This window comes from Equus quagga, chromosome 20, assembly GCF_021613505.1.
Source record: "Equus quagga isolate Etosha38 chromosome 20, UCLA_HA_Equagga_1.0, whole genome shotgun sequence".
Taxonomy (NCBI): Eukaryota; Metazoa; Chordata; class Mammalia; order Perissodactyla; family Equidae; genus Equus; species Equus quagga.
Genome location: NC_060286.1, coordinates 15345029 through 15356878, shown reverse-complemented (window position 1 = coordinate 15356878; position 11850 = coordinate 15345029).

Here is an 11850-nt window from a genome sequence, read left to right as displayed (position 1 = left end):
TCTGTTGCTCCTAACCCATACCCTCCCAGCTCGTTCCCTCTCCCTCCCTCCCTCCCTCAAACTCATTACTTTTACACACAGCAAATTAACTTTTCCCCAGATCCTGCAAACTGGCACGTCCCTCCCCAGATCCTCTGCAAATAAGTTCATTTCTGTCACAGGGAACTAGTGAGGAATATTACATTCCATAAATTAAATATACATGTATTGGGAAAATTATTTTGCTACTTCGTGCCTCAGTTTCCTGGGAATAATAACAACAGCAGTGACATCATAGAGTTGATGTGAATTAATTACATAAAGTTCTTAGAATGAGTGGTGCAGATGAAGCACTGGACAGATGTTAGTTGTTATTATCAAATAGAAAGGGATTATTAGTACCAACAAAAGTTCTTGTCAAAATGTCACATCTAAAATAATATTTTAATAACACTGCTCAGCCACCTATTAAATTAATAGCAGTTAATCTTTTTTTTAAGATTGGCACCTCAGCTAACATCTGTTGCCAAACTTCCCTTTTTTTCCTTCTTCTCTCCGAAGCTCCCCAGTACATAGTTATATATTCTAGTTGCGGGTCCCTCTGACTCTGCTATGTGGGACGCCACCTCAGCATGGCCTGATGAGCCGTACTATGTCTGTGCCCAGGGTCCGAACTGGCAAAACTCCAGGTCACTGAAGCAGAGCGCATCAACTTAACCACTCGGCCATGGGGCTGGCCCCACTTAGTAATTGATCTTGTGAGGAAAGATCTATCTAAATGATCTTATATGTCTGTTCTGCAATTAGCAAAATTCAGTGGGAAAACTTGCAAGCTGATAGAACTGAAGTGGAATCTTGGATCTGTCAGTTTGTCAGACTACACACTGTGTAGTCTCACACAAATTACGTAGCCTACTTGAGTCTCGGTTACCTCATCTGTGAATTGGAGTTTTTCGTTCTCTGTGTCAATTATCCCAGGTGAGGTATGCAAGGAACTCAGCAAAGAAGATAGGTGATAAATGAATGGCGAGTATTATTACTGATTAGTGGATGAAAAAGAATCTGCTTACAGATGATAGACATTCTGTCCTAAATCATTTCTTCAAATAATTCAGTTAAAAATATTTCTGTGGTTTCTTTCCTGCTTTTTGACCCTTAAACAATGTTTAACCTGCTGGATGCATCACCAAATGATGGAAGGTAAGTGGACAAAAGATTTCTGAAATGGGATTTTCAATTTCCTCTAGATTGTGAGAGAGGAGACCAGACTCTGACGACAACAGGGTTGAGAGGCATAACTCTGGTGTGTGATGCTCCCAACAGAAATCATCCTGGTATGGGAAAGCCTTGGAGTCACTGCCTCACACCACCAGAGGGCAGGCTAAGACCACAGAACACTGAGTTTTGGGGCGCTGCCTCTTGGATGAAGTCCAGCTCTGGTATAGGGGTGCTCTCTCCCATAATCATGATTCCTGACTTCCCTCTCTGAGTTTTCATTTTAGATACTGTGAGGCCAGGAGATTCCAGGCTAGGTGAATCACCTTGGTGACTGCATCCTCTTTGTGCAGAGCTGCCTTCCCAAGGAGTGTAGCTCTGTGGCCTGCCCTCAGTGTAAGCTGCCAGTCTATCATATCCTCAGGGAGCACGTTTACTACAGTGCACCGAAGGGACAACATCCTTGCATATTGCATTTCCCTTGACCTGGGGAGTCTCTTTTGGGCAAGTCAAAGTCTTCCTCAGGCATTGGGAGAACAAAGTAAGAAACTTCAAACCCTACAGTGGTGTGAGAAGATGCCCAGCTTTCAGAAGTCCCGGCACTTTGCCAGCAAAGATGCAGCAGTGAGGTTCTTCAAGGCTTGTTTGGTGATTTTTATGGGAGGGGGCCTGGGTGAGCAAACTAATTATATTGGAGTATGACCCTCTTTAAACACACAGGAAAAGAATCTTGACCAAACCCTTGTAAAGTTGTCTATGCCTAACCAGTTCATTGGACTTTACAGTATTGTGAAGGCCCCAAGGGCAGCCTTCTTTCCCCTACCTGCTGGCTTCCCCTTCTCTCCCCATCAAGGAAGGGCAAGAAGCCACCACAGTTGTCACCCCTTTTCCCTTCTTCCTTTGCTATGCTCTCTTAATTGCTTTTACCATGAGCTGTCTCTGAAATTCTGGTGTGTGAGACCAGAAAGGCCTATACAGATGGCTAAGTGCCATACCATCCCATGGGCCCAGGCAAGAGTTCCTGATGCAGCCCCAGAAAATACTGTCTCCTACATACAATTCACTGGGGAAAAAAAAAAAACTTAGGCTCTTCATCAATTTCCTCCAGCTAATAACCTCAGCTTTTCCTACAACTGATACAGGGCCTACATCTATTAACAGGGGCTTTTCCTACAGGGCCTACTTTATTAAAGCGTCAGAAAATTAGGGAATGTGAAATTAAGAAAGAAGCTTAAAGATCACCTACCTTCGACTAAGACCCTTATTTTACAGAAGGGGAAGATAAGGCCAGAGAAGAAAGGTGACTTGCCCAAGGTCACATAGCTGGTTAGTAAAAGATTCTAGACTGAAATCCAGTTACCCTGCCTACCAGTTGAAGACAGTCCTGTTCACCCTCAGTTTAAAGTGTTGGGTGGGAACTGTTATTTTTTTCCCAAAGGTGATAAAGTCTGCATGTCTCTATTTGTGAATGTGGGGTGAGGAGACAAGCCCCTAGGAGCAAGTACAATGTTTTCAGCATTTAGAATGGTACTACATGAATACATACTAAAAAACATTTATTAAATGAATGGATGGACATGTGTGAACAGGAGGATGGAGAGTGGCCATGTGCACAATATTACCCATGGCTCAACAAAAGCAGACAAGTCAGGGGCACATGGGTGTTAGGGAGTGTGTTTGTCTCCTGGGTATGAAGCCTGCGTGAGGTAGAGTGTGTCTATGCATAAGCCGTGTCTCTAAGTACCAGGTATGCTGAGAGTCCAGTCTGTGACCCCAGGATTGGACTTAACCTCTTTGGGCTCCATTCCTTTATCTTGCGTAACATTAAGTAACTAATGTAGATCTCCAGGAATTGTCCCAGACCTATGTCAAACCACAAGCCTCAAGGAGGGAATGAATTTCACAGGAAGGTTATTTTGTCTTGTGGTCTTATAACACTGCGCTCTTTTTTTGGGAGGGGAGAGGCGGGTGGGGAGGCGGTCTTCCTGGAACATGTAATGGGTAGAAACCCAGCATTCCCACCTCTTAGCCTCCAACACATCTGGCTCCACTCCAAAATCTCAAGTCCCACTTCCCCCTCTCCTCTGTTCATGAGAAATGAGAACTTGGAAAAGAGAGAATTTTGAACTGCTTGTAGATGGTGAAACAATCTTAAAATAACCAGTGGGCTGTCTAAATTTTTACTACCTAGCTGGCCACTGATTTCATTTTATATCCCTTCCATATCCAGTGAAATCAGTGTCCTGTAACCATTTATTCTTCTTTTATCTGTTATGGGAAAATGTTCCTAAAACACAAAGGAGCTGGTTTCTTAAATTACATTTCATACTGCCATCCCCAGACCACCCACCACTTATGAATATATCTGTCCCAAAGTTCTAGTCTTGCGACATCAGGTAGATGATGAGATGGGAGAGGAGACTGGAAGAAGAGGACCAATAGAGAGCAGCTCCTGTCTTTTGAAGACAAGGTTCCTGGCACTTGACAGATCAGGTAAAGGAGAGTTGTGGCTCTGAAGGTTTGCCGAGTGGGTTCTGCCACTGCCTCCAGTGTCTGGAGCAGGCTTGACCTCCCCAGCTGGGGCTGTGACCCCAGCACAAGCAGCTATATTACCATGGCTGGAGGTCGTCCTTGCTACTGAGTCAAATTGTAATATGTTTCTCTGGAAATGAAAATTAACCTGAGCTTAATTCCTATCTCTATAAAAATAAACACCAGATGAATGAAAAGGTGAGATACCCTAACTCACCATGATATACAGTCAATTTTGTGCAGGGAATGGGCTCATTTAAGTTCTCTTTGATCTCATCAACAAATGGATATCACATTTAAATTCAGGTTCCAGCCTCTTTGCTCTAATCAGTTTTATGATATGTTGCAATGCACAAAAATGTACCTGGGTGCTAGGGGTTAGGTTTCTGATAGGCTCAGCGGTTACAGTGGGAAAATAGGATCTATAAAGAAAAATATTAGAGATGGAAACATTTAGTCTGAGACTGGTCAGGATAAGGATGACATAAATATGCCCCCAAATGTGGGAATTTTGCAAAGCAACCGCTGATCAGTTTTTGTTTGTTTGTATCACCTTGTAAGCCTAAGGAAAGACACAAAGTGCTTTACTGACAGCAAAACATGACAGATCCTGGACGGAATAAAATGTTAGGACGTCAGCAGTCAGGCAGCTCAGGGGGTTTCTATCATGGACAAATTCTAGCAGAGAAGAGATGGTAAGGATTAATTAATGTGACAGTTTTTTATTGAGTTACTACCATGAGCCAGGCAACAATTTCCCATTTGTAATACATCAATGTTAATAAAAGAAAAAGAGCCCTGCCCTCATGGACCTTATATTCTAGCATCTGGATATAGATATTATGATATAAACATGTAAGTAGGTAAATTCTGTGGTATGTTATAGGAAAAAAAATAGAGAAAGATGATGGAATTTGGGAGTTTGTAGGGGAAGAGACAGCCGTTACAATTTTAAATAGTGTACTCCAGATAGGCCTCAAGGGGAGGTTGACATTTGAGTAAACACCTGAAGGAAGTAAGGCAGTTAGCCACGTGCATATCTAGGGTAAGTGGGCTCCAGGCAGAGGAAACAGCCAGTGCAAAGACCCTGAGATAGGAGTGTGATTGGAGGAACATAGGAGGCAAGCAGGATTGAAGCCAAGTGATTCAGGGGGAGGGTAACAGGAGGAAAAGGGAGTGGGGAGGGGCAGACCATAGGCTTTCTGGGCCATTTTAAAGCCTTTGGATTTTCTCTGAAGGGCGTGGTGAGCTACTGGAAGGTTTGGGGCAGAAGAATGACATGATCTGATTTACACACAACAGTCTCTCCGGCTGCTGGGTTGAGGCATACATCTGACCTGAGCCAAAGCTTCCTTCAGAGGTTCTTACATCTCACAGCTAGATAAACAAGCAGATGAAACACGGAGATGCAGCACAGGGCAGCAAAAGGTAGTTTAAGGCAGCTAGAGAGTTAGTTATGAAGAGGATTGTTTTGAACAATCCTGTGTTGAAATTCCAGAGATATTTCCTAAGATGTACTAAGCCTTTTAGCAGTGGCTGTCCATTTTTGTGCCCTAGAGAATGTGCTTACTCTAAGTGTGCCACTCCAAGACTTTGGAGTCATCATTCATTCAGTGAACATTTATTAAGCACTTGCCATACACTAGGGACTTTTCTAGATGTCAGGTCAAACAGTAACACTCTCTCCTCTTTTCATGTTGCTTATATTCTTATATATAGACAAGGCACTGACTTTACACATAAAAAATAGTAGACTATGGGGCCAGCCCCATGGCGCAGCAGTTAAGTGTGCACGTTCCGCTTTGGCAGCTGGGGGTTCACTGGTTCAGATCCTGGGTGTGGACATAGCACTGCTGACAAGCCATGCTGTGGTAGGCGTCCTATATATAAAAAAGTAGAGGAAGATGGGGACGGGTGTGAGCTCGGGGCCAGTCTTCCTCAGCAAAAAGAGGAGGATTGGCAGCAGTTAGCTCAGGGCTGATCTTCCTCAAAAAAAAAAACTAAAAAAAATTAAAAATAAATAATAGACCATGATAAGTGCTTTGTGATATATATGAGTCAAAGGTTCTGAGGCGGGATTAACTTTCATTGCCTGCAGAGTAAGGGGGCTTCATGAACCCCATTTCCTTGGAGCTGGCTTTTGAAGTTGTAGAAGTTCATGGAATACTCAGGGAATGGTGCCTCCTCCACAAAGGAATATGGAGTGAATAGGGGATGTGGCAGGAGCGCAGATGAAAGTTATGTTTCAAAAGGCATGAAATTCCTTGCTAAGAAAATCAGAATGAACACTGTAGGCAAAACCAGGAGAATCCCATCATCATTTGTATCTTTTAGGTAACTTTCAGCTGTTTCAAAGATAGGTTTGAAAATCACAGTGAAGTTTCTTTCCTTCTCTCCGCCGGCCCCCCACCACCCCATTTTTGACCCTGTAGTTCTGTAGACATGGGTGTTACTGGAGAAGCCTAAAGGCAAGAGACCAAGAGTTTCTTCTCTGGAGACCACCTAGGGACTACTTTAATAGGTGGATGATAAGAGTTTAAACCAGCAAGGTTTCCATGGCAATAGAGGGGCAAGGACAGATGGAAAGATTTCAGGGATATCATGGGAAAGGTTACTCTACGTCACCTGCACACTATACTATTATCTCATGTCAGATAGTGTGACAGGCGAGGCTTCTCTGACTCATCCTGGTAAATGGCACGTGCGGGGCTGTTTCCTAAGCTACCATGTAATCTAGGCGCACGTTTATTTGTGTGCCCATTAGGTTGCCAGCTTCTTTAAAGCAGGGTTATTTTTTCATCTCTGTGTTCCTCGAGCCTTCTAATGACCCGCCAAAAGGTGTGCCAGATGGTTGCTGAATGAGTGGAAAATAGACATTCATAAATTAAGATCACAGGCTATCTGGCAGTAAAAGCACTGGCATTAAAGGTTCAATGATAGCAAGACAGTACGCTGATTACCATTCCACTTAACTTTTCGCAGCACTTCTTTTTTTAAAAAAATTTTTATTAAGCTGGCAAACTCCCCATCCCACAAATAGCCATAGAGGCTGAAGTACTAGCTTCAAAATAACTTTTTTTCCTAGATCATTTTATCGGGCGGCAATGTGCAAGGGAGTGTTCTAAAAAGACGTTAGTCAAGATGTAGAACATGGGAAATCCCGTTTCCCCCATCAAATTGACGAGGAAGCGGAACCCAAATCAAGTCCCCAGATCCCAACTGCACGCCGGCGCGGCGGAACCAAACCGTTGACGCTGCGGTTTCTGGGCGCTCGCGCGAGTAAGCAAGCACGGACCGATTGCTTTTGCCTGGTGGAGGCCCTTTAGGAGAGGACCGTGAACTCGCAGGCTGCGGAAAGGCAGAGTCTAGGACGTCCTGGTCTGTCCCGGAGCTTGAACCGCTCAGGTCGGGGAGGCCGTACTGGGCGCGTTTGGCGACTCGTCCGAGCGGGTCGGAGAGTTCACTCATGTTTGCACACGCGGTGATGCGCGCCCTGCGCAAGGACAAGACCCTTCGCTGCGGAGTCGCCGTGTTAGTGCTGGATTGGTGAGAGGCAGGAGGCTTGAGGAAGCATCGGCGGCATTCCGGAAGGGGTGGGGCCTCCTGCTGGGCCGCAGAGAAGTAGCGGGAATGTGTAGTAGGGGAGGCCGGGGTCAGGGGCCGTGGCCCTGAGGGGGCAGTCGATGGCTGGGGAGTTATTAGACAGTCCTTCTGCTCACGGCTGAGAGACTTGCAGGCCTCACAAAGTTAACGTCCATCAGAGCCAGACTGTAACCCAAGTCTGGATGATTGCAAAGCCTGCATTCTGCTACTTAGTACAGCGTGACGCCTCTCGGGATCGCTGGGACTGAATGCAATTACTGCGTAATCATACCATTTGGGGCATCCCCATGCATCAGTTTCCTAGTTTGTGAAATGGGCTTAATCCGAATTTCACATGGTTGTGAGGATATACAAAGTGTTTAGCACAGTGTCTGCCATGTGGACTCCCAGAGTGGTAGCTGTGTTATCCTTTGTATTTTTCCAGCTCCTTGTATGTACCCTTAGTGTGTTACTACTCACATGATATTCGGTTGTTTCTTTATGTGCTTGTACCCCTTTCTACACTGAGTGCCCTGAGAATGCGGGTTGACATTGGTATAACCATGGAAGGATTAGGCCTTGGAATCAGACCCGACTTGAAATCCGGACAACTCCCTTTGTTTGCTCTGTGGCTTTGGGCCAGTTGTTTGCTTTTGTAATCCTCAGTCTTGTCCATAAACAGCATAATTTGGATAAGCTTTAGAACAGGCGGTAGGCCTTCCAATCTGAGTGAAGTCCAATGATACTAATGAGGCCAAGGACAAAGGCGACTTCGTTTTAAACACAAAACAGTTTGGGAAAGGTTATAAGGCTTATCTCTGGTGGCCTGTCAGACACACTAATTGACCTATTGGCACAGTTGGAGTCAGGCAGACAAAATATTGGATTCAATGCTCTTAAACTAACAGAACTGCTGGAATGAATGCAAGTAATAGGTCCTCTTTCCCATGTAAGAAGGTTATGTAAAGAATGTCATGTTTTTACATAGATTCCATAATTACTATGACACCTTCAAGGCAGATTATTTCCTCTGATAAATAGTAGGAATCTGTGTGGAACAACATACAGAAGAGGATTTTAAGGTACTGGGTATACACTAATAATTTTATCCTTTCCTTCCTTGATAAACCTCTTGAAAAAAATAATGAATTTGCTGTGTCAGCTTCTTCTCTACTATTCCCTCAATTGCCCCTGCTGATGGCAACAGTGACCCACTACTTTCTAAATCCAATGCTTTCTCATCTTTATCCGCCCTGACTGTTCTGTACTACTAGTGCTGACTTCCTGCTTTTCAAAAACCCTGTTGTCTTACCTAAAGCCAGTGTGCTTCCATTTTTTTTTGCTAGCTTGCAGCTCATTCTCATTTTCCGTCATGGTTTTCTTTGGTCTGTCCATTAATCTGTATTTTTCAGCACTCCATTCTAGCACTGCTAATTCCACATGTCCAGAACCAAACTTGATTTCTTTTCCAAGCTTTGTTCTTCACTCTTCACCTCCTTCAGCCACCGGTACCAGAGTTCATCACGGTCTTATTCAGTCTGTCTCTCTGTCCTCTCATCTATTTATTTTCCCTACTACCTTGGTTCGGTCCTCAGTCATGCCTTATGTTTCTACTCACATTCTCATGTTTCCTACTCAATGGGCAGGAAATTTGAATGGCTGGGGACTAGGATTATCTTGAGGCTTCTTCGTGCACAGATTTACTCCCTAGGCTGGAATGATTTTTGTGGCACCTACTCATGGTCCCTCTCTGCTTCTCATAGCATGGTCCTGAGTCCCCAAAGGAGCATTCTGAAAGAGAGTATCTGGAGACTGAGTTCCAAGGGAACCAGGTGGGAACTTCTTTATTTTTAATCTAGACCTGGAAGTAACCAAGGTTCAGTTCTGCTGCATTCTCTTAGTTACATGCAAACCACTCAGGCCAGCTGAACCCAGATTCAAGGGGAGAGAAATTAAGACCCCATTGTTTGATGGCAGAATGACAAGGTCACCTAGCATAAGAGAAAATGGGATGAGAGAGACCTTCAGAAAATACTGTCAAATATATATAATATATGTGTACATAGATATTTGTGTGTGTACTTGTGTGTATACACAGAGAGAGAGAGTTGTTTTTTTCCCCCAGAGAACAATAATATTAGTCAATTAGTCTGACCTTTTTTTTTCCTGCTTTTTTGCCGGAATCAAGGTTTTGCCCCCATTGGTGCCACTTCCGTCTCCCCTCCCCATTATTTTTGTGGTAGCTGCACATGGCTACTATACGCAAAAACGTATCCTTAGACTAGGTAACCACTGTGCAGGCAAAAGGGCATTTGCCATAAATACTTGGAATGGCCATTCTACCCAGCTCTTCACCTGAGTAAGTGAAGCTTTATAAAGAGGAAGGTGGTCTGGCTTCTCAGCCTTCATCACTAATCAAAAATAGAGAACAGGTTTTCCTTCTCCCTGTAATTTGGATGATACATGTAATCTCAATTTATTGAGGTTTCCCTAGAGCCCTTTAGCAGATTACCAATCCTTTTCATAGTGCCCTCTTTCCTGAATTCCAACTAATAACTTTTTCACCACTCCCATGTTGCTTTTCGCCATTGGAGGAATGTTCCTATCACATGCTTGAAATTATATTAATAGGTAGGTAGGTGCAATTTTGAATGTAACACAAGGACTTTGGAATTGCTGTCGTGGTCTCCTAATGTGACCTCTAGGACCAGAGAAGGTGCTTCGTATTCTAGTTAACCTCTGTTTGCTATGATGTAGTTAGGTTAAGAGAAAGTTTCCACAGAAGTGAAATTCCTAATTTTGTCCACCTCCAAGATAACCCCACTTTCCACTGGCAGTTATGGCGCTAGACATGCATGTGTCCCTCAGTATCCTCTCAGCACATAGTGCTTCCCAAACTCTGTGTTCTGCTTTCACATTTTTTGGTAATATCTGTGTACACCTTTACTATCTGTATCAGTTTCCTATCGCCATGGTGACAAATTACCACAAACCTAGTGGCTTAAAACAGTACAGATTTAGTATTTTGCAGTTATGGAAGTCAGAAATCTGACATGGGTCACAGGGCTAAAATCAGGGTGTTGTCGTGGCTGCATTCTTTTCTGGGGGCTCTTGGGGAGAATCCATTTTTTTGCCTTTTCTGGCTCCTAGAGGCCAACCATATTCATTGGCTTGTGGCCCCTTCCTCCATCTGCAAAGCCAGAAATAGAGGTTTAAGTCCTTTCGCATCACTCTGACCATTTCTTCTGCCTCCCTTTTCCACTTGTAAGGACCCTGGTGATTACATTGGGACCACTGGATAATCCAGGGTAATCTTCCTATTTTAAGGTCAGCTGTTAGCTACCATAATTCCATCTGCAACCATAATTCCTTTTTGCCACGTAAAATAACATATTCACAGTTTCCAGTGATTAGAACATGGACATCTTTGGCAGAGCCATTATCCTGCCTACCACAAGGAGATTTTTATTATTTTGGAGAAGTCCTATCTGAATATGATACCAAGATGATAGGGAAAAGGTGTAAATATCTCACAAATAACAATCATCATCATAATCTTCCATTAAAACTGACATCTCTAATATGTTTGAAAAGTAAGTGATAAACTTGTACATATATATATCAACTCACTAAAATACTTAACGATATAAAACCATCTACAGGTTACCACTTAAAGTTTTTTCAACCTTAATAATATCCAAAGAAATATGAATCAGCGAGATCTTAAACAATATTCTCTACCTGTTGGATTGGCAAAGATTTAAACAGTTAATAAGGTAAAGAGTTAGTGAAAATGTGCAGAAATATGTATGCTGTTGGTGTTAATGAATTTCATAAATTTATCAAAATTTAAAATGGGTATCCCTTTGACCTAATATTTCTATGTCTGCAAAGTAAATATTCAGATGTTCTTTACAATATTATTTGTAATTTGGAAGAAAAGGAAAAAGGAGATAATCTATATGTCTAAAAGAAGCTTTGGTATATATAAATTATGATATATCTATATGGTAGGCTAACACCTGTCCCTTTAAAAATGTATGGATGGAGGACTTCTAGTTCTGGCCAAGATGGAGTATCCCCCTGCCCCCCGCCCCCCCCCCCCCCAGTCTTCCCTTACAACTAAAAAACCCTGGGTATAACACAACAAACAAATATAGGAAGACTCTGAAAAGTGGAAGGAAGATTGCAGACGGCCTAGGGACCTCATAAAACTCCATTAAGAAATGAGACAAAGTAGTTACCTGGCTTCTGGATAATAGATATTTTCCTCATTTCTTAATGCATATGAATCTTTTGGTAAATAGCAAAGTGTATTTTTTTTTTAAAAAAAAGTCCTTTATGGCAAAGTCAGATCATCCTAAGCCTCTACAGGGTTACTCCTTACTTCTGGAGTTGATGCATTTGTCAACAGCTGAAAATGAGATAGTCCCTGGGGAGTCCCATGCTTCTGAAGAAATGTTCTTATTATAAAAACTGTACTTATGTAAGTAAGTGAGAAATGTAATCATTTTTATTAACAAGTCTCTAGTTATACTTGAC